Genomic DNA, 22,926 nt, shown 5'->3' with positions numbered 1-22,926 from the left:
CCCTTGTGTGAGACAGGAGGCTGGACTGGAGGGACCCCTGGTCTGACCCAGCAGGGCTCTCCTGATGTCCTTAGGAAGGCCTCGGCCTCTCTGCCCTGTTGCTGGCCCTCCAGAGGAACTGGCTGGCCCCTGTGTGAGACAGGAGGCTGGACTGGAGGGACCCCTGGTCTGACCCAGCAGGGCTCTCCTGATGTCCTTAGGAAGGCCTCGGCCTCTCTGCCCTGTTGCTGGCCCTCCAGAGGAACTGGCTGGCCCCTGTGTGAGACAGGAGGCTGGACTGGAGGGACCCCTGGTCTGACCCAGCAGGGCCCTTCTGATGTCCTTAGGAAGGCCTCGGCCTCTCTGCCCTGTTGCTGGCCCTCCAGAGGAACTGGCTGGCCCCTGTGTGAGACAGGAGGCTGGACTGGAGGGACCCCTGGTCTGACCCAGCAGGGCTCTCCTGATGTCCTTAGGAAGGCCTCGGCCTCTCTGCCCTGTTGCTGGCCCTCCAGAGGAACTGGCTGGCCCCTGTGTGAGGCTGGTGGCTGGACTGGAGGGACCCCTGGTCTGACCCAGCAGGGCTCTCCTGACGTCCTTAGGAAGGCCTCGGCCTCTCTGCCCTGTTGCTGGCCCTCCAGAGGAACTGGCTGGCCCCTGTGTGAGAGAGGAGGCTGGACTGGATGGACCCCTGGTCTGACCCAGCAGGGCCCTTCTGATGTCCTTAGGAAGGCCTCGGCCTCTCTGCCCTGTTGCTGGCCCTCCAGAGGAACTGGCTGGCCCCTGTGTGAGACAGGAGGCTGGACTAGATGGACCCCTGAGTGATAGGACCTCTGGAGTTCTGGCCCAACTGATGGATTTATCTTTAATAAAGATAAATGTAAAGTTCTGCATCCGGGTCAGAAAAATGAAAAGCATGCCTACGGGATGGGGGATACGCTTCTAGGTAACACTGTGTGAACGAGACCTTGGGGTACTTGTGGATTGTAAACTAAACATGAGCAGGTAGTGTGATGCAGCGGTAAAAAAGGTGAATGCCATTTTGGGCTGTATCAACAGGGGCATCACATCAAAATCACGAGATGTCATAGTCCCATTGTATACGGCACTGGTCAGACCACACCTGGAGTACTTTGTGCAGTTCTGGAGGCCTCACTTCAAGAAGGACGTAGATAAAATTGAAAAGGTACAGAGGAGAGCGACGAGGATGATCTGGGGCCAAGGGACCAAGCCCTATGAAGATAGGTTGAGGGACTTGGGAATGTTCCACCTGGAGAAAAGGAGGTTGAGAGGGGACATGATAGCCCTCTTTAAGTATTTGAAAGGTTGTCACTTGGAGGAGGGCAGGATGCTGTTTCTGCTGGCTGCAGAGGAAAGGACACGCAGTAATGGGTTTAAACTACAAGTACAACGATATAGGCTAGATATCAGGAAAAAGATTTTCACAGTCAGAGTAGTTCAGCAGTGGAATAGGCTGCCTAAGGAGGTGGTGAGCTCCCCCTCACTGGCCGTCTTCAAGCAAAGGTTGGATACACACTTTTCTTGGATGGTTAGGGCTGATCCTGCGTAGAGCAGTGGGTTGGACTAGATGGCCTTTATGGCCCCTTCCCACTCTAGGATTCTATGATTCTATGACCTCCTGAGGGCACCTCAGTTTTGGCAACGGTGCAAGTGTTGAACTGGATAGACCATTGGCCTGATCCAACATGGCTTCCCTTGTGTTCTGTATGGGGCAGTGATGCTCCACCTTCTTGGGGGGCCACAGTGGGAGGGCTTCTGGAGTTCTGGGTAGAGAAAAGCGGCATATAAGAACCAACTTTTAAAATATCTGGGACGGGGTTGCTGGAGTGGAACTCGGAGAATATGCTTAAAATGGGATATTTTGGAATGGAATTGGCAATTCTGCCATGGGGGACAACCTCAGAATGCCAACCAGCCTCTCTGGCACTCTCAGGCTTTCCTGGGCAAACGGAGCCCAGAAGAGTGGGCGTCTGGAGCAGAGGGCCAGAAATGGTGGGCACCCTCAGGAGGACACCCACTCCTTCCGTTCCCCCTCCTTTCCACGTCTCCCTTCTGCCCAAGAGCCAGCTGTGAGGCAGTGACCCCATCTCTGAGGTAACTAGGGCAGAGAAGTGACTGCCACGTGGGTGGACAGCTTCTCCCCACCCCCCAACAGAATGTATAAGCCAAGAAGCATCCCTCGCAGGGGGAGTGTGCATGGAACCGGCTGCCTCCCCCTCCTCCAGACCCCCCTCCCCAGGCATGTCAGGCCAGCCGTGTGGGTGTACGTGGGCACCCTGGTGACTCTTTGTCTCTGGAGACGAGGCAAAAGTTCACAGATACTCAACATATGGGGGATTTTCAAAGCCGGGGAAATCTGGATTTAGAAGCTTTCGGGATGCAAACACGAGATTGGAACATTTGTTCCTCTTCCGACCCTTAGTTGTTCAGCTATGGCTAGAGATTCAGCCAGTTTGCCAGTCTGTTATTTTGCCTCTAAGAGCAGCACATCTGCTTCTCCTCCACTGTGTTTGTCCTCACAGCCACCCTGTGAGGTAGGTCAGGCTTAAAAATAGTGATCGGCCCCTGGTTAGACAGGGAGCATCATGGGTGAGGGAGGATTTGCACCCAAGCCTGTCAGACCCAGGTCTGCACTGTACCACACTGGTTCAGAGTTGTGAAGTCCTCCTTCACTTCCTTGGCAAGATGGGCCATAACATGGGGATAAAATTCCTATCCTAGTTTTTGGGCTATTGTACTGATCACTGAAAAAGTAGGTAGGGCCAGAGCTCAGCGGAAGAGCGTCTGTTTGGCGTGCAGAAACTCCCTGGTTCAATCCCTGGAAGCTCCAGTTAAAAGGACCAAGCAGGAGGGGATGGGAAATACCTTGGCCTGAGACCCTGGAGAGCAGCTGCCAGCCTGAGTAGGAAACACTGACCTTGATGGATCCAGGGTCTGATTCAGTAGAAGGCAGCTTCATGTGTTCTACTAGCATTATATGGGGAGGGACGGTGGCTCAGTGGAAGCGCCTCTGCTTGGCATGCAGAAGGTCCCCGGTTCAATCCCTGATATCTCCAGTGGAAAAGGTAGAGGGGAAAGAGAAGGGCAGAAACAGGTAGGCAAAATGATTAAGGGGGTAGAACACATTTCCTGTGAAGAAAGGTTAAATAGGTGAGGTCTCTTTAGTTTGGAGCTGGCTTTCTCAGCCATGGTTTTATGAAACCCTGGAGGTCCTTGAAGACCCTGGAAGGGTTTCCTGAATGGGTGGAAGGTTTTAAATCTATATTTTTTGGTGAAATAGGCATATGTGGCCATGTTGATCTCCTTGCCCTCCCCAAATGGCCAATGATGGGCTTGGAGGGGGTGGGAAGGGGAGGGGCCACAGGTGGGTGTGTCCACAGCTCTGCTTCACAACCATCTTCCACACGATTGTGCCACTTCTGGGGTTTCTCAAAGCCTGAAGGATGTTTCAGGGGGTTCTCGATGATTAAAATAGTTGAGAAGGGCTGGCTTGGAGAAACAAGGAATGAGGGGTGACATGACAGAGGGTTGCAAAATGAGACACAGGATTGAGAAGGCAGAGGAAGAATTCCTTGCAAGACAAGAACGCGTGGCCACTGAAGGCAATGAACAAGCTGCAGGCTCAGAAAAGGTGAAAGGAAATCCTTCTTCACCCAAAAAGGAATTTGCACGTGGAACTCCCTGCCACAGTAAGTGGCCGTGGCTGCAAGCATAGCTTTAAGAGGGGGTTGATAAATATGTGGAGCAGACGTCCACGAGTGGCAGTTAGGAGAGCTATTGTGAGAAACCAGAAGACACATGGTTCCCCTCTCTTCCGGTTTCTCACAATAACTCTGTAAGGTAGGTTACAATGAAAGACAGAGGGTAACTGGTCCCAAAAACCTACAAGGTTTCCTCCCTCCTTCCTTCCTTCCTATCCCCAGAAGAGATCCAAAACAGCTTGCATTCTCTCTTCTCCTCCTTTCCCCCTCACAACAACCCTGTAAGGTAGGCTAGGTCAGTGACTGAATGGGGCATTGGCCTGATTCAGCATGGCTTTTCTTATGTTCTTATGTCTGAGGCTGTGAAGTTCTATCTTCTTGGTGCTTGGGGGGGCCACAGGGAGAGGGCTTCTGTTGTCTGGGCTCCGCTGGTGGATCTCCTAAAATGGATCTCCGCTGGGTTTAGGCCACTGCATTACACGGAGTGTTGGATGGGATGGGTCTGGTTCAACTTGGCTTCTCATATGTTCTTATAAGGGGATAGGATGACCACTGGTGGACTTCTGGAGTTCTGGCCCAACTGATGGACTTCTTGAAGGCACCTGAATTTTGACAATGGTGCAAGTATTGAACTGGATGGACCATCGGCCAACATGGCTTCTCTTGTGTTCTGTTTGAGGCAGTGAAGCTCTGCCTTCTTGGGGGGCCTTCTGGAGTTCTGGCCCTGCTAGTGGACATCATAATGGCCCCTGAGCTTTGGACACTGTGTGACACACTGTTTGACTGGATGGGTCATTGGCCAGATCCATCATGGCTTGTCTGATGTTCTTATGACCACCCTTACCCATGTCCTAAATCCACCTTCGTTTGTCTGATGGGTTGTTCTTCTCCCAGCCTGCCCTCCTCACCTGTCAGCCCCGCTTTGCTTTCTCACCCCACTATCCATTTGTTCATCTCACCCACCTCTCCTTTGTTGTTGATCTGGCCTCTCGGTGCAGAGACACCCTCCCAACTCCTGCTTGTCAATGTTTCCCGCTGGTGGTCCTCCTGAGGGCCCTGGCTTTTGGCCCCTGTGTGACACAGAGTGTTGGACTGGATGAACCACCGGCCTCATCCTAAATGACTTCTGTTCTGTTGCAGGACAGCTCTGTGTATTCACTTTCCCATTTGGGAGAGGGCATGGCTCAATAGTAGAACCTCTGATGGCACACAGTCCCCGGCATCTCCAGTTTAAAGGACGTGAAAGACCTCCAAACACGAATCAGACACCTGGTCCACAAGAGTCAGTATTGTCAACTCAGACTAGCAGCGGATCTCCATAGAATCATAGAGTTGGAAGGGACCTCCAGGGTCATCTAGTCCAACCCCCTGCACTGTGCAGGACACTCCCAACCCTCTTGCTCACCCACTGTCACCTGCCACCCCCCTTGAGCCTTCACAGAATCAGCCTCTCCGTCAGATGGCTCTCCAGCCTCTGCTTAAAAATCTCCAAAGACGGAGAACCCACCACCTCCCGAGGAAGCCTGTTCCACTGAGGAACTGCTCTAACTGTCAGGAACTTCTTCCGGAGGTTTAGACGGAATTTAGAATCATAGAATCCTAGAGTTGGAAGGGGCCTCATGGGTCATCTAGTCCAGCCCCTGCACTATGCAGGACACTCCCAACCCTCTTGCTCACCCACTGTCACCTGCCACCCCCTTGAGCCTTCACAGAATCAGCCTCTCCGTCAGATGGCTCTCCAGCCTCTGCTTAAAAATCCCCAAAGAACCCACCACCTCCCGTTCCACTGAGTTACAGCCCAAAATCCCATTTGCCTTTTTAGCCACCGAGTCACACTGCTGACTCATGTTCAATGTATGGTCTACTAAGACTCCTAGATCCTTTTCGCACATGCTACTGCCAGGACAAGTCTCCCCCATCCTATTTTGGTGTAATTGGGTTTTCCTACGTAAATGCAGGACTTTATATTTGTCCAGGGTAACCGGCTGAGGTCTTTTCAACTCTTACTACCAAGTCAGTCAGGCATGCCGGGATTGAACCTGGGACTTTCTGCATGTCGACCAGCTGTTCTGCCGCTGAGCCACAGAGCAGCTGCCAGTCTGAGCAGAGGTCCTTGATAGACTTCTTGACTGATTCAGTAAAGCAGGGTTAGTCAACCTGTGGTCGTCCAGATGTCCATGGACTACAATCCCCATGAGCCCCTGCCAGCATTTGCTGGCAGGGGCTCATGGGAATTGTAGTCCATGGACATCTGGAGGACCACAGGTTGACTACCCCTGCAGTAAAGGACAGGTTCAGGTAAGGCGGCACAAATGCAACACTAAATATTATTAGGAGCTTCCAGTCTCTGGTTATTTCCCCCGTGGCAAATATAAAGACTTCGCCTCACAAATTATCCAGATCACCTCCAGTGGGATGCATCAAGAAGAAGTCACATGTGAATTATTGGGGCAGAAGTGCTTGGCTGTTTAACCGCGCACCCCAAGGGGCTCCTGTCCAATCCTCCTACAGTCCTGGCCACTTTGAAAGGGGTCTCTTTCCTGGAGGCAATGCAGTCTTAGACGTTGCAGAAATCTTCCTTGGTTTTTTACTGCTTGTGTTCATTTGCCTTTCACGTTTGGTCAAGGAGCTCTGAACAAGACACATGGTTGTTATGTTTTCTCACAACAGCCTTGTAGGGTAGGTTACAATATATGAGAGAGACATAGAGAGAGGAGAGAGAGAGAGTAATTGGTACGAATAACCTGCAATGCTTAATGCAGGTTAATCCTTCCTTCCTTCCTTCCTTCCTTCCTTCCTTCCTTCCTTCCTTCCTTCCTTCCTTCCTTCCTTCCTTCCTTCCTTCCTTCCTTCCTTCCTTCCTTCCTTCCTTCCTTCCTCACCATTCTCCCCAGTAGAGACCTGAATCAGCCATTTTGGGCTGTATCAACAGGGGCATCACATCAAAATCGCAAGATGTCATAGTCCCATTGTATACGGCACTGGTGAGACCACACCTGGAGTACTGTGTGCAGTTCTGGAGGCCTCACTTCAAGAAGGACATTGATAAAATTGAAAGGGTACAGAGGAGAGCGACGAAGATGATCTGGGGCCAAGGGACCAAGCCCTATGAAGATAGGTTGAGGGACTTGGGAATGTTCAGCCTGGAGAAGAGGAGGTTGAGAGGGGACATGATAGCCCTCTTTAAGTATTTGAAAGTTTGTCACTTGGAGGAGGGCAGGATGCTGTTCCCATTGGCTATAGAGGAGAGGACACGCAGTAATGGGTTTAAACTTTTGGCAGACATGGCCAGAGAACCCAGAGCTAATTTGCCAATGCCTGAAAGCCAGCATAGAATCATAGAATCCTAGAGTGGGAAGGGGCCATGCAGGCCATCTAGTCCCACCCCCTGCTCAACGCAAGATCAGCCCTAAGCACCCTAAAACATCCAAGAAAAGTGGTGTCATCTGCAAACTTGATGAGTAGTCCCTCCACCCCCTTATCTAGTCTAGATCATTAATAAATATGTTAAAAAGTACCGGGCCGAGCACTGAGCCCTGAGGTACCCTGCTACTCACCTCTCTCTAGTCTGATGAAACACCATTGACAACAACATCATGGTGCAGCATGGACTTCTGATCTAACATGCTCCCCGCTCCTCCTCCACACGCAGCCAGCTGGGGGACCTTGGGTTGGACTCGATGGCCTGTATGGCCCCTTCCAACTCTATGTTTCTATGATTCTCCTTCCTTTTACCCACACAACAACCATTTGAGGTAGGCTAGGCTGAGAGTCGGTGACTGGCCGAAGGTCATTCAGGAAGTATCCGTGGCAGAGTGGGGATTTGAACCTGGGTTTCCCAGACATCAACCCTGTGCTCTACCCACTAGCCCACACTGACTGTCAGGGTTCCAAGCATGTTCTAACCACTGTGGCTCATTCAGTATGTTTCCATGTGAAACTGCTAAGGATGGGCCACTGGCCTGATCCAACATGGCTTCTTATGTCTGGGGCAGTGGTGCTTTGCATTCTTGGTGCTTGGGGGGGGCACAGTGGGAGGGCTTCTGGAGTTCTGGCCCCGCTGGTGGACCCCCCAAAGTCATCTGAGGATTGACCACAGTGTGACACCTAATGTTGGCCAGGAGGGGCCCTTGGCCTGATCCAACATGGCTTCTCTTGGGCTCTTATGTGGCACAGAGTGTGGGACTGGAGGGGCCCTTGGCCTGATCCAACAGGGCTTCTCCTACATTCGTATGTCCGGGGCAGTGATGCTCTGAATTATTGGTGTTCAGGGTGGGCAAGAGTGGGAAGGCTTCTGGATTTCTGGCCTTGCTGGTGGACCTCCCAGTGACTCCTGGGTTTCGGCCCCTGTGTGACATAGAAGGTGGGTCCGATGGGCACAGGCCCAATTCAATATGGCTGCTCTCTGGTTCTCCTATTCTTATCCGGCAACCTTACCCTCCCACCTCCTGCCCCCGGCCAGGGGGCACCCGCCAGCCCTACGCAGGCGCCGAGCAGAAATGCAGCCGGCGGCCTTCCCTCCGTCCCTCTCTCCGCCGGGAAGATTTCCCCCAGTGCATGACGTCAGCACGAGAGCAGCCATGGCAGCCTTTTGAAATACATCTTCAGGCTCCTTTCCAGTAAACCGTAATGACCTTCAGAGACGCCGTGAACGGCCGCCGCGCTCTTAGGAGCATCGTTCATAGGCGTGGCGGAATCCATCCCTCGGTGGCCAGGGAGCTGCTACTCAGCAAGCAGCACGCTATGGGGGCAAGGGGGTGACCCACAGTCTTGCAGACAGATCGTCGTACATGATCCACGGCTGGTGCGGGGAGGAGGCTGGGCTGGTAACCAAGCAACTGAGGACTGCATGTCTTGGTCTGTCTGTTCCTGCTCTGCTACAGGCTGCAAGCTCACCCCCCTCCCTCCCATAGCCCAGGGAGAAGCCCTCCGATTCAGGAGATTTTTCCTCTGCAGAGAGGCCACAATGCTCCTTAGCCAGAGAGTACACCACCAGCTCTTCTTTTGGGAGTCAGCGTGGCACAGCGGCAGGCCTGAGTTCAAATCCAACCATTACTGCAGGCATCCCCAACACGGTGCCCGTGGGAACCAAAGCAAGCAGCCACTGTAGTCCTGGATTTGTTTCCACTCTGTTCTTTTCCGGAATATATTTTGCAGCCTCCCTACTCTTCTCCCCCCCCCCCTGAACTTGAGCTTCCTGTATATGGACAGTTCTGCTTGCTTAAGAACAGCAGCCTCTAACCTGGTAAAGTGGCTTTGATTCGCACTCTCCCACAGGCAGCCAGCTGGGTGGCCTTGGGCTAGTCACAGTCCTGTTAGAGCTGTTCTCACAGAGCAGTTCTCTCAAAGCGCTCTCCGCCCCACCTACCTCACAGGGTGCCTGTTTTTGGGGAAAGGAAGGGAAAGCGATTGTGAGCTTCTTTGAGACCCTTTTGGGTAGTGAAAAGCAAGGGGATACAACCCAACTCTTCTTCTTCTTGCAGTAGCCATTTTGAGGTTGGCTTCACTTCCTGCAGCAGCCTCGTCTGAAGAGGATTGCAGACAGTATAATAATAATAATAATAATAATAATAATAATAATAATAATAATAATAATAATAATGGTGCAAGGTGGCTGGAAAGAGGCAAGACCAGAACAGTAAATCATGCAGAGTTGCAGTGGCCAGCCTCCCTTGAAGCCAGAGGTTTAGGAGCCTTGGATTATTTATTTCCTTTCTGTCTCGAGGTGTTCCAGCAATTCTTTTGCAGTACCCAGGTTGGGAATCACTGGCAGTTGTCCTGTAGCGTCTCTCATCCCATGATGGCTGAGTTTTAAACTCTTCCACCCGATATCCCTAACCTGACAAACACCAATGAGAGGCCCACAGGATTTGATTGGCCGCGTGAAAGTGCGAAAGACAAACAGACTGTGGCAGTTGTGCAGATAAACTAGGGCTTGGATAAGCTCGAAATTACCCAAATCGATGCCGATTCAGGTGCTTCTCAGCTGCATCAGAGCTGTGGTTTAAACTGGCCAAATTGCAGCTGGGTGGTTCTGCTGCAATTCGGGCAGTATAAACTTTAAAGGAGGGGAGGGCTTGATTTGCACCCTTCACAGGCAGCCAGCTGGGTATGCTCTTTAAATGCCTCCCCACAGACCCTCCCCAGGCTCCCCAGAGCTTGCTTTAGGTCAGGGGTAGTCAACGTGTGGTCCTCCAGATGTCCATGGACTACAATTCCCATGAGCCCCTGCCAGCGTTTGCTGGCAGGGGCTCATGGGAATTGTAGTCCATGGACATCTGGAGGACCACACGTTGACTACCCCTGCTTTAGGTAGTCTGGGATTGGGGGGGGGGATTCACCAAACAGCTGATTCTGAAAGATCAGCTGTTTGGCCTGCACTTTAAATGCCTCCCCCCCAGTCTTCTCAGGGATCCCTTTAAAAGCCCCCAGGGGCATCAAACAACTAACCTCCGGAGATCAGCTGTTTGGCATTTCCACCAAATCGGTTCAAGGTTTCTCAGATACACTGAATCAGTGATTCGGATGATTCAAGTTGTACCGAATCAGGAAACTCCTCTGTCCATGTACCTAGAGCAGACCTGTTATTTAAATACAGCAAAATACCGAGACCCAAATGAAACGGCGGTGCAGCCTGCCAAATTGTTTCCCATCAATCACAGGAACGTGAGCATTGTGCTTTCCTGGGAGATGTGACGGAGCTCTTTGCCCTCTCCCCGGCTGTGACTGAGCGGATTGAAATTTTAGATATTAGTATTTTGAGGGATTGCCCAGTCAGTCTGCATACCTGTTGTAGCAGCTCGGTTACACGTTGTGTGTCATTCTGCGCCTCCTGTGTGTAACTCTGCCATGCGATAAAGAAATCATAAATAATCCATGGGAAAACTCCACAGAGCTGGCCGGGAGACAAAGGTCTGTTTGCCTTGGCAGAGGAGAATGTTTGCTCCAAAGACGATACAGCTGGAATCAAAGCCGATTACATCTGCCAAAAAAGAGAGAAAGTCCTTTCCCGAGGGGGAAGCATTTGACTTACTCCCACCCCCCTGGAGTTTCTCTCACATCTGATGCATTTCTGTGATTCCAGCAGCTTCCTGTGGGTCTTTTTAAAAAAGATTATGGGATATTACCTAGGTTAACTCACACCTGACTTTTGGGAGACGTGGCCAGAGACCCCAGAGCTGATTTGCCAATGCCTGAAAGCCAGCCTGGTGCAGCATGGACTTCTGATCTGACATGCCGGGGTTGATTCCCCGCTCGTCCTCCACACGCAGCCAGCTGGGGGACCTTGGGCCAGTCACAGCACTGATGAAGCTGTTCTACACATAGCTCAAAAGGTGAGCTTGGGCGTGTTGGAGTCCGCGTGTATCTGAGGGGGTCCCAATTCTATTCAAGCCGTTGATCCCGTCTGAGGAGCTGTTTTGACAGGGACACGGAGTCACTGGCCTGTCCACAAGCCCCGCCTCCCTCCTCCTTCCTGCAGCTCCTCTTCTCTCCTTGTTCATAAGAAGCCGATCCTCAGGGACGGGGAGTGCAAACATCTTGTCATGGATGACGACCCAGTCCATAATTTTGTGGCTGAGATTGCTCGAGAGCACCAGCATCGATTTCTTTCTGCGCAGACTATCCAGTTTTGGGGGGTGTCAACGGAGGGAAGCTAAGATCTCTTGGAGCTGTGGGTAAATTTCAGACTCCCAGGTTTAAATCCCCCACTCTCTCTTTTAGAACAAAGTTCGAGGCCAGGGGCACCTTTAAGGCCAGCAAAGTTTTACTCAAAGTATCATAGAATCATAGAGTTGGAAGGGGCCATAGAGGCCATCTAGTCCAACCCCCTGCTCAACGCAGGATCAGCCCTAAGCATCCCAAAGCATCCTAAAGAAAAGTGTGTATCCAACCTTTGCTTGAAGACTGCCAGTGAGGGGGAGCTCACCACCTCCTTAGGCAGCCTATTCCACTGCTGAACTACTCTGACTGTGAAAAACTTTTTCCTGATATCTAGCCTAAATCGTTGTACTTGAAGTTTAAACCCATTACTGCGTGTCCTCTCCTCTGCAGCCAGCAGAAACAGCATCCTGCCCTCCTCCAAGTGACAACCTTTCAAATACTTAAAGAGGGCTATCATGTCCCCTCTCAGCCTCCTTTTCTCCAGGCTGAACATTCCCAAGTCCCTCAACCTATCTTCATAGGGCTTGGTCCCTTAGGCCCAGATCATCTTCGTCGCTCTCCTCTGTACCCTTTCAATTTTATCTACGTCCTTGAAGTGAGGCCTCCAGAACTGCACACAGGACTCCAGGTGTGGTCTGACCAGTGCCGTATACAATGGGACTATGACATCAGCTTTTGTGTGCATGGCCGTGTTTTCAGGCACGAACTTGGCTTAAACGCCAGCCTCACATCTGAAGAATTGTGCCTGCACATGAAAGCCGGTGCCTTGAGTAAAACTTTTTGAATTAAGGTTTTTCATAGAAACAGAAGCAAAAATGAGAAAGCAAACAAAACGGACAACTGAAATAACATTATATCACAACTTACATTACATTGTAGTGGAGGGCCAGTGTGGTGTAGCTGCTAAACGTAGCGGCTTCTAATCTGGCCATCCGGGTTTGATTCCCTGCTCCTCCACACGCAGCCAGCTGGGTGACCTTGGGCTAGTCACCGTCCTGATAGTGCTGTTCTCACAGAGCAGTTTTTTTTTCTCAGGGCTTTCCCAGCCTCCCCTCCCTCACAGGGAGTCTGTTGTGGGAAGAGGAAGGGAAGGCGATTGGAAGCCGCTTTGAGACACCTTTGGACAGTGGAAAGCGGGGTATAAAAACCAACTGTTCTTCTAGTTACAATACAATACAGGAAGGAAAGAGATCACCAATGATACAAAAGCCATCCAGACATGGCACCTGTGATAGAAGGAGAAGAGAAAGGGAAAGGGAAATTGCGGCCTTTGGAGTTCTGTACCTTCTTTTCAGCCCAATTTCCCCATTGTTTTCCTAGACACTGGAGACAGTTTTGGAGTTGTGCTGCAAAGAATTGCAGGCTGTGGGTTTTGCTTCTTGGTTTTGCAGCTGCTTGGCAACCTGTGCAAGTTTCTACTTTTCCTTTGGCACAGCAGAGTACAGAAGCCTCAGCCTCTCTGCCCTGTTGCTGGCCCTGCAGAGGGACTGGCTGGCCCCTGTGTGAGACAGGAGGCTGGACTGGATGGACCCTGGTCTGACCCAGCAGGGCTCTCCTGATGTCCTTAGGAAGGCCTCGGCCTCTCTGCCCTGTTCCTGGCCCTCCAGAGGAACTGGCTGGCCCCTGTGTGAGACAGGAGGCTGGACTGGAGGGACCCCTGGTCTAACCCAGCAGGGCTCTCCTGATGTCCTTAGGAAGGCCTCGGCCTCTCTGCCCTGTTGCTGGCCCTCCAGAGGAACTGGCTGGCCCCTGTGTGAGACAGGAGGCTGCACTGGAGGGACCCCTGGTCTGACCCAGCAGGGCTCTCCTGATGTCCTTAGGAAGGCCTCGGCCTCTCTGCCCTGTTGCTGGCCCTCCAGAGGAACTGGCTGGCTCCTGTGTGAGACAGGAGGCTGGACTGGATGGACCCCTGGTCTGACCCAGCAGGGCTCTCCTGATGTCCTTAGGAAGGCCTCGGCCTCTGTGCCCTGTTGCTGGCCCTCCAGAGGAACTGGCTGGCCCCTGTGTGAGACAGGAGGCTGGACTGGATGGACCCCTGGTCTGACCCAGCAGGGCTCCCCTGATGTCCTTAGGAAGGCCTAGGCCTCTCTGCCCTGTTGCTGGCCCTCCAGAGGAACTGGCTGGCCCCTGTGTGAGACAGGAGGCTGCACTGGAGGGACCCCTGGTCTGACCCAGCAGGGCTCTCCTGATGTCCTTAGGAAGGCCTCGGCCTCTCTGCCCTGTTGCTGGCCCTCCAGAGGAACTGGCTGGCCCCTGTGTGAGACAGGAGGCTGGACTGGATGGACCCCTGGTCTGACCCAGCAGGGCTCCCCTGATGTCCTTAGGAAGGCCTAGGCCTCTCTGCCCTGTTGCTGGCCCTCCAGAGGAACTGGCTGGCCCCTGTGTGAGACAGGAGGCTGGACTGGATGGACCCCTGGTCTGACCCAGCAGGGCTCTCCTGATGTCCTTAGGAAGGCCTCGGCCTCTGTGCCCTGTTGCTGGCCCTCCAGAGGAACTGGCTGGCCCCTGTGTGAGACAGGAGGCTGCACTGGAGGGACCCCTGGTCTGACCCAGCAGGGCTCTCCTGATGTCCTTAGGAAGGCCTCGGCCTCTCTGCCCTGTTGCTGGCCCTCCAGAGGAACTGGCTGGCTCCTGTGTGAGACAGGAGGCTGGACTGGATGGACCCCTGGTCTGACCCAGCAGGGCTCCCCTGATGTCCTTAGGAAGGCCTCGGCCTCTCTGCCCTGTTCCTGGCCCTCCAGAGGAACTGGCTGGCCCCTGTGTGAGACAGGAGGCTGTACTGGAGGGACCCCTGGTCTGACCCAGCAGGGCTCTCCTGATGTCCTTAGGAAGGCCTCGGCCTCTCTGCCCTGTTGCTGGCCCTCCAGAGGAACTGGCTGGCTCCTGTGTGAGACAGGAGGCTGGACTGGATGGACCCCTGGTCTGACCCAGCAGGGCTCTCCTGATGTCCTTAGGAAGGCCTCGGCCTCTGTGCCCTGTTGCTGGCCCTCCAGAGGAACTGGCTGGCCCCTGTGTGAGACAGGAGGCTGGACTGGATGGACCCCTGGTCTGACCCAGCAGGGCTCTCCTGATGTCCTTAGGAAGGCCTCGGCCTCTCTGCCCTGTTGCTGGCCCTGCAGAGGGACTGGCTGGCCCCTGTGTGAGACAGGAGGCTGGACTGGATGGACCCCTGGTCTGACCCAGCAGGGCTCTCCTGATGTCCTTAGGAAGGCCTCGGCCTCTCTGCCCTGTTGCTGGCCCTGCAGAGGAACTGGCTGGCCCCTGAGTGAGCCAGGAGGCTGGACTGGAGGGACCCCTGGTCTGACCCAGCAGGGCTCTCCTGATGTCCTTAGGAAGGCCTCGGCCTCTCTGCCCTGTTGCTGGCCCTCCAGAGGAACTGGCTGGCCCCTGTGTGAGACAGGAGGCTGGACTGGATGGACCCCTGGTCTGACCCAGCAGGGCTCCTCTGATGTCCTTAGGAAGGCCTCGGCCTCTCTGCCCTGTTGCTGGCCCTCCAGAGGAACTGGCTGGCCCCTGTGTGAGACAGGAGGCTGGACTGGAGGGACCCCTGGTCTGACCCAGCAGGGCTCTCCTGATGTCCTTAGGAAGGCCTCGGCCTCTCTGCCCTGTTGCTGGCCCTCCAGAGGAACTGGCTGGCCCCTGTGTGAGACAGGAGGCTGGACTGGATGGACCCCTGGTCTGACCCAGCAGGGCCCTCCTGATGTCCTTAGGAAGGCCTCGGCCTCTCTGCCCTGTTGCTGGCCCTCCAGAGGAACTGGCTGGCCCCTGTGTGAGACAGGAGGCTGGACTGGAGGGACCCCTGGTCTGACCCAGCAGGGCTCTTTTGATGTCCTTAGGAAGGCCTCAGCCTCTCTGCCCTGTTGTTGGCCCTCCAGAGGAACTGGCTGGCCCCTGTGTGAGACAGGAGGCTGGACTGGATGGACCCCTGGTCTGACCCAGCAGGGCTCTCCTGATGTCCTTAGGAAGGCCTCGGCCTCTCTGCCCTGTTGCTGGCCCTCCAGAGGAACTGGCTGGCCCCTGTGTGAGACAGGAGGCTGGACTGGATGGACCCCTGGTCTGACCCAGCAGGGCTCTCCTGATGTCCTTAGGAAGGCCTCGGCCTCCCTGCCCTGTTGCTGGCCCTCCAGAGGAACTGGGTGGCCCCTGAGTGAGACAGGAGGCTGGACTGGAGGGACCCCTGGTCTGACCCAGCAGGGCTCTCCTGATGTCCTTAGGAAGGCCTCGGCCTCTCTGCCCTGTTGCTGGCCCTCCAGAGGAACTGGGTGGCCCCTGAGTGAGACAGGAGGCTGGACTGGATGGACCCCTGGTCTGACCCAGCAGGGCTCTCCTGATGTCCTTAGGAAGGCCTCGGCCTCTCTGCCCTGTTGCTGGCCCTCCAGAGGAACTGGCTGGCCCCTGTGTGAGACAGGAGGCTGGACTGGAGGGACCCCTGGTCTGACCCAGCAGGGCTCTCCTGATGTCCTTAGGAAGGCCTCGGCCTCCCTGCCCTGTTGCTGGCCCTCCAGAGGAACTGGGTGGCCCCTGAGTGAGACAGGAGGCTGGACTGGAGGGACCCCTGGTCTGACCCAGCAGGGCTCTCCTGATGTCCTTAGGAAGGCCTCGGCCTCTCTGCCCTGTTGCTGGCCCTCCAGAGGAACTGGCTGGCCCCTGTGTGAGACAGGAGGCTGGACTGGAGGGACCCCTGGTCTGACCCAGCAGGGCTCTCCTGATGTCCTTAGGAAGGCCTCGGCCTCTCTGCCCTGTTGCTGGCCCTCCAGAGGAACTGGGTGGCCCCTGAGTGAGACAGGAGGCTGGACTGGAGGGACCCCTGGTCTGACCCAGCAGGGCTCTCCTGATGTCCTTAGGAAGGCCTCGGCCTCTCTGCCCTGTTGCTGGCCCTCCAGAGGAACTGGGTGGCCCCTGTGTGAGACAGGAGGCTGGACTGGATGGACCCCTGGTCTGACCCAGCAGGGCTCTCCTGATGTCCTTAGGAAGGCCTCGGCCTCTCTGCCCTGTTGCTGGCCCTCCAGAGGAACTGGGTGGCCCCTGTGTGAGACAGGAGGCTGGACTGGATGGACCCCTGGTCTGATCCAGCAGGGCTCTCCTGATGTCCTTAGGAAGGCCTCGGCCTCTCTGCCCTGTTGCTGGCCCTCCAGAGGAACTGGCTGGCCCCTGTGTGAGACAGGAGGCTGGACTGGAGGGACCCCTGGTCTGACCCAGCAGGGCTCTCCTGATGTCCTTAGGAAGGCCTCGGCCTCTCTGCCCTGTTGCTGGCCCTCCAGAGGAACTGGCTGGCCCCTGTGTGAGACGGGAGGCTGGACTGGAGGGACCCCTGGTCTGACCCAGCAGGGCTCTCCTGATGTCCTTAGGAAGGCCTCGGCCTCTCTGCCCTGTTGCTGGCCCTCCAGAGGAACTGGCTGGCCCCTGTGTGAGACGGGAGGCTGGACTGGAGGGACCCCTGGTCTGACCCAGCAGGGCTCTCCTGAGGTCCTTAGGAAGGCCTCGGCCTCTCTGCCCTGTTGCTGGCCCTCCAGAGGAACTGGCTGGCCCCTGTGTGAGACAGGAGGCTGGACTGGATGGACCACTGGTCTGACCCAGCAGGGCTCTCCTGATGTCCTTAGGAAGGCCTCAGCCTCTCTGCCCTGTTGCTGGCCCTCCAGAGGAACTGGCTGGCCCCTGTGTGAGACAGGAGGCTGGACTGGAGGGACCCCTGGTCTGACCCAGCAGGGCTCTCCTGATGTCCTTAGGAAGGCCTCAGCCTCTCTGCCCTGTTGCTGGCCCTCCAGAGGAACTGGCTGGCCCCTGGGTGAGACAGGAGGCTGGACTGGAGGGACCCCTGGTCTGACCCAGCAGGGCTCTCCTGATGTCCTTAGGAAGGCCTCGGCCTCTCTGCCCTGTTGCTGGCCCTCCAGAGGAACTGGCTGGCCTCTGAGTGAGACAGGAGGCTGGACTGGATGGACCCCTGGTCTGACCCAGCAGGGCTCTTCTGATGCTCTTAGGAAGGCCTCGGCCTCTCTGCCCTGTTGCTGCCCTCCAGAGGAACTGGCTGGCCCCTGTGTGAGACAGGAGGCTGGACTGGAGGGACCCCTGGTCTGACCCAGCAGGGCTCTCCTGAGGTCCTTAGGAAGGCCTCGGCCTCTCTGCCCTGTTGCTGGCCCTCCAGAGGAACTGGCTGGCCCCTGTGTGAGACAGGAGGCTGGACTGGATGGACCACTGGTCTGACCCAGCAGGGCTCTCCTGATGTCCTTAGGAAGGCCTCAGCCTCTCTGCCCTGTTGCTGGCCCTCCAGAGGAACTGGCTGGCCCCTGTGTGAGACAGGAGGCTGGACTGGAGGGACCCCTGGTCTGACCCAGCAGGGCTCTCCTGATGTCCTTAGGAAGGCCTCAGCCTCTCTGCCCTGTTGCTGGCCCTCCAGAGGAACTGGCTGGCCCCTGGGTGAGACAGGAGGCTGGACTGGAGGGACCCCTGGTCTGACCCAGCAGGGCTCTCCTGATGTCCTTAGGAAGGCCTCGGCCTCTCTGCCCTGTTGCTGGCCCTCCAGAGGAACTGGCTGGCCTCTGAGTGAGACAGGAGGCTGGACTGGATGGACCCCTGGTCTGACCCAGCAGGGCTCTTCTGATGCTCTTAGGAAGGCCTCGGCCTCTCTGCCCTGTTGCTGCCCTCCAGAGGAACTGGCTGGCCCCTGTGTGAGACAGGAGGCTGGACTGGAGGGACCCCTGGTCTGACCCAGCAGGGCTCTTCTGATGTCCTTAGGAAGGCCTCGGCCTCTCTGCCCTGTTGCTGGCCCTCCAGAGGAACTGGCTGGCCCCTGTGTGAGGCAGGAGGCTGGACTGGAGGGACCCCTGGTCTGACCCAGCAGGGCTCTCCTGATGTCCTTAGGAAGGCCTCAGCCTCTCTGCCCTGTTGCTGGCCCTCCAGAGGAACTGGCTGGCCCCTGTGTGAGACAGGAGGCTGGACTGGAGGGACCCCTGGTCTGACCCAGCAGGGCTCTCCTGATGTCCTTAGGAAGGCCTCGGCCTCTGTGCCCTGTTGCTGGCCCTCCAAAGGAACTGGCTGGCCCCTGGGTGAGGCAGGAGGTTGGACTGGATGGACCCCTGGTCTGACCCAGCAGGGCTCTCCTGATGTCCTTAGGAAGGCCTCGGCCTCTCTGCCCTGTTGCTGGCCCTCCAAAGGAACTGGCTGGCCCCTGGGTGAGACAGGAGGCTGGACTGGAGGGACCCTGGTCTGACCCAGCAGGGCTCTCCTGATGTCCTTAGGAAGGCCTCGGCCTCTGCCCTGTTGCTGGCCCTCCAGAGGAACTGGCTGGCCCCTGTGCGAGGCAGGAGGCTGGACTGGATGGACCCCTGGTCTGACCCAGCAGGGCTCTTCTGATGTCCTTAGGAAGGCCTCGGCCTCCCTGCCCTGTTGCTGGCCCTCCAGAGGAACTGGCTGGCCCCTGTGTGAGACAGGAGGCTAGAGTAGAGGGACCCCTGGTCTGACCCAGCAGGGCTCTTTTGATGTCCTTAGGAAGGCCTCAGCCTCTCTGCCCTGTTGTTGGCCCTCCAGAGGAACTGGCTGGCCCCTGTGTGAGACAGGAGGCTGGACTGGATGGACCCCTGGTCTGACCCAGCAGGGCTCTCCTGATGTCCTTAGGAAGGCCTCGGCCTCTCTGCCCTGTGGTTGGCCCTCCAGAGGAACTGGCTGGCCCCTGTGTGAGACAGGAGGCTGGACTGGATGGACCCCTGGTCTGACCCAGCAGGGCTCTCCTGATGTCCTTAGGAAGGCCTCGGCCTCCCTGCCCTGTTGCTGGCCCTCCAGAGGAACTGGCTGGCCCCTGAGTGAGACAGGAGGCTGGACTGGATGGACCCCCGGTCTGACCCAGCAGGGCTCTTCTTATGTTCTTGAGACGGTTTATGCTAGAAAACAGAACAAAGTCCTGTGAGATCTATCAAGACTATTCTGATACCTTTCAGTTTGCAAGGGTACCCTTGTTGGATGCATTTTGTGTCAGCATTGTTTGTCTTCCCCATCTGGTTGGTTTGGGGCTGATAACAAATACCCCCCATGAAAGTGAAGTCTGATGCTGGTTTTTCAATGAAAAGTAGAATGGATCAAGGGCTCTTTCATGGTTGGGGAGAAGGAATCGTTATGAAGACGTAATATCTTTGCCGTTGATTTGACTCCCTTGCCTCCTTCAGTAATTTCCCCGCTGAACAGCATGCTCAATTTCGGGAACCCTAAAGGGTCCTTTGGTGCAGGAAAAGAGTCAGCGTGAGAAGGACGGAACGACTGCCTTGATACTCCTGTCTATTCAATAATCCATCCAACGCTTCTTTTCTTTTTAAAAGGCTTTTGTGCGGCTTTGTGGGTTGAGTTTGCCACTCTGTAATCCCTACTCTGTTTCGTAGGTCTTAAGTAGTGGACTCCTAATATGGAACAGGCTTCCTCGGGAGGTGGTGGCTTCTCCATCCTTGGAGATTTTTAAGCAGAGGCTGGAGAGCCATCTGACAGAGAGGCTGATTCTGGGAACGAGAGGGTTGTGAGCGTCCTGCATAGTGCGGGGGGATGGACTAGATGACCCAGGAGGTCCCTTCCACCTCTATTATTCTATGATTCTGATATTTTACAGGCTGTCGTCTCCTCAGCTCCCAGGTCATATCCCTAGAGCCCCCCCCCCACACACACACAAACACACATATCCTTCCTGATCTTAGGCCTACAGCAAATTCAAATCACACTATATTGCCTACACTTCTTTTTGGCATTGTTGTGCAGTGGCCAGATTTCAGTCTGGAATACATATAGAGAGAAAATGAATTTATCGTCCTCCTCCTCCTTCCCTTTTGCAATCGAAGCCGGTGTTTAATCGAGCGGCTGATGACCCCGTGACTTCCACACACCTTCGCTTTCTCCACCCCCCCATTCACACACACACACACACACACACACACCCCAGCCGTGGCTTTGCTCTGCTCCAGTAATCTCATCTCTCCCCGAAGCGAGACTGAGCACTCAGGCACAATAGACCTCCGGCTCATTGCAGTCGGGGCAGCTGTCTTCTTCCGAACCTGAGGAATCTGTTCCCATCTGCCAAGGTCATTGGAGAGCCGGGAGCAGCCTCAGAGCCCCCCGGTGCTGGAATCCCGGAATGGCTTGGCGGAAACCCAAATGGGGTGGGGGAGAAGGGCTTAAACCAGGGGTAGTCAAACTGCGGCCCTCCAGATGTCCGTGGACTACAATTCCCAGGAGCCCCTGCCAGCATTCGCTGGCAGGGGCTCCTGGGAATTGTAGTCCACGGACATCTGGAGGGCCGCAGTTTGACTACCCCTGGCTTAAACGGATCCCTCTGCCGTCTTCGCACAACAAGGGCATTATGAGAAGCCGTTTTTGTCTGCCTCTAAAGCCACGAGCGAAGCCCACCCAGACTCGGCAGCAGCTGGCTGCGAGCTCCTCTAATCCTGCAGCGGCCCTGAGCGCTTGACCCAAAGCTGCTTGCCTAATAATAGTAACAATAGTAGTAGTAGAAGTAGTAAAATTTATATCCCGCCCTGCCCTGAAGGCCTAAACATAATGTTTGTTGTTGTTGTTGTTAGGTGCGAAGTCGTGTCCGACCCATCGCGACCCCATGGACCATGATCCTCCAGGCCTTCCTGTCCTCTACCATTCCCCGGAGTCCATTTAAGTTTGCACCTACTGCTTCAGTGACTCCATCCAGCCGCCTCATTCTCTGTCGTCCCCTTCTTCTTTTGCCCTCGATCGCTCCCAGCATTAGGCTCTTCTCCAGGGAGTCCTTCCTTCTCACGAGGTGGCCAAAACATAATGATATAATGGCAATAAAATAAAACAACGCAATAACAATGAAACTTCCTTGTGCAACTTCCTTGGTGGTTTCCAGCTCAGTCAAGTCGCAACTGGACTCTAGCTTGCCCTTTGGGGCAGCGAACCCCACTCCCTCCCTCCATGTCCGGCTTAAGGAGGTCTGTATCCGTGTATCTGAGGAAGGGAGCGCGCCCGTGGCAGCCTAGACCCGGAATTAAGCTTTGTTGGTCTTGAACAAGGGTAGTCAAACTGCGGCCCTCCAGATGTCCATGGACTACAATTCCCAAACGCTGGCAGGGGCTCCTGGGAATTGTAGTCCATGGACATCTGGAGGGCCGCAGTTTGACTACCCCTGGTCTTGAAGGTGGCCCTGGGCCCCAGCTTGGTTCCGAACGAATGAAGGATCCGGTGAACGCACGGACAAAAGACCAAACACGCAACAAGGGGAAGCAGGCCGAGTTCTCGCATCCTTGTGCTCGAAAACGGAGAGAGGAGCTTGGACTGAGTCAGAGACTGCAATGTTCCCCACGAGAGATCAATTGAGTTGCAATCAATTTTGCTCTGTCCCATCCTGCATAACAATGGGGGGGGGGTCTTCTAATGTGGTGGAGTCTCCCCCCCCCCCCTAATCTCATTTGCCTCCCTCCTGGGATCTGAAAGCCTGGTGCTGCCTCCAAACCATTTCCGACTTGAAGGGACCCCCCCCTCCTTTCAGGCCTCATAGTAAATCTTCGCCCCACCTTTCCTTGATGCCTCTTTGTCTCCCATAGCGCTTTCTGGGGAGGGGCGGGGGGGGGGGAGGCTGAATCCCAGTGATGTCATTTCTGCAGGGACCCCTCCTTCCATTAGCAACAGCGGCCCGAGTAACGCCGTCGCTGTAAATTACCCAAGGAAGAAACGGAAAAGGGTTGCCTTTTAATCTTCCTGCAAGGCTGGCAACATTGAGGTTATTTTCCAGCCCATTAAGCCGTGCCCCCCCCCCATTCCACCCCCCATCTCATCTCCCTGCTCTTGGACACTGGGGACACTTGGAGGCTGGGGGCGGGAGGGGGGGGGGACAAGGAAAGAGGTTTAACCTCCACGCATTTCCAGTCACTGCACAGAGTCAGTCGCCAGCGCATTTCCAGATAAGGTCTCCACTTCTTACACTCCAGCAAGCAGAATGGATTGACGGGGGGAGGTGGGAGGAGAGGGTGGAAGAGCATCAGTGGGGCCCGTAAGGGCTAGGAGGATGTTTGCAGCAGGGTAGTGGTCTTCCCTCCCAATAGCACAGCCCAATCTAGCCTGATTTTGTCAGATCTCAGACGCTAAGGAGGGTCAGCCGGAGTTTGTACCTGGATGGGAAACAATTTATTAAACAATTGTGTGCAATAATAAAAGTGCAATCATTGGTGCACTTTGTTTAATAAATATCTGTGGTGATCCTTTAGTATTGTTTTGCAGCTCAACTTTTGGGTTCCTGACTTCTGTGCAGGTTGGGATTCGGTTCCCTTTTTGGTTTTGCATTGAATCACAGAATCATAGAATCACCTGCCACCCCCTTGAGCCTTCACAGAATCAGCCTCTCCGTCAGATGGCTCTCCAGCCTCTGGCTAAAAATTTCCAAAGGTGGAGAACCCACCACCTCCCGAGGAAGCCTGTTCCACTGAGGAACCGCTCAGACTGTTAGAAACGTCTTCTGGAGGTTTAGATGGAATTTGGAATCATAGAATCATGGAGTTGGAAGGGACCTCCTGGGTCATCTAGTCCAACCCCCTGCACTAGACAGGGCACTCACCACCCTCTCGCT

The 22,926-nt window shown here is 55.2% G+C and overlaps 1 protein-coding gene across 7 annotated transcripts in view; it reads left to right on the top strand.

Moving 5' to 3' along the window:
- The window catches only part of TRIM9 (tripartite motif containing 9), a 70,258-nt gene that overhangs the window by 1,638 nt on the left and 45,694 nt on the right, over positions 1 to 22,926 (top strand). The gene's annotated exons all lie outside the window — the stretch shown is intronic.

Source organism: Paroedura picta, chromosome 2 (genome assembly GCF_049243985.1).
Source record: "Paroedura picta isolate Pp20150507F chromosome 2, Ppicta_v3.0, whole genome shotgun sequence".
Lineage (NCBI taxonomy): Eukaryota > Metazoa > Chordata > Lepidosauria > Squamata > Gekkonidae > Paroedura > Paroedura picta.
Note: the sequence above shows the minus strand (reverse complement) of the source record. Positions and strands in the feature narration are given on the sequence as shown.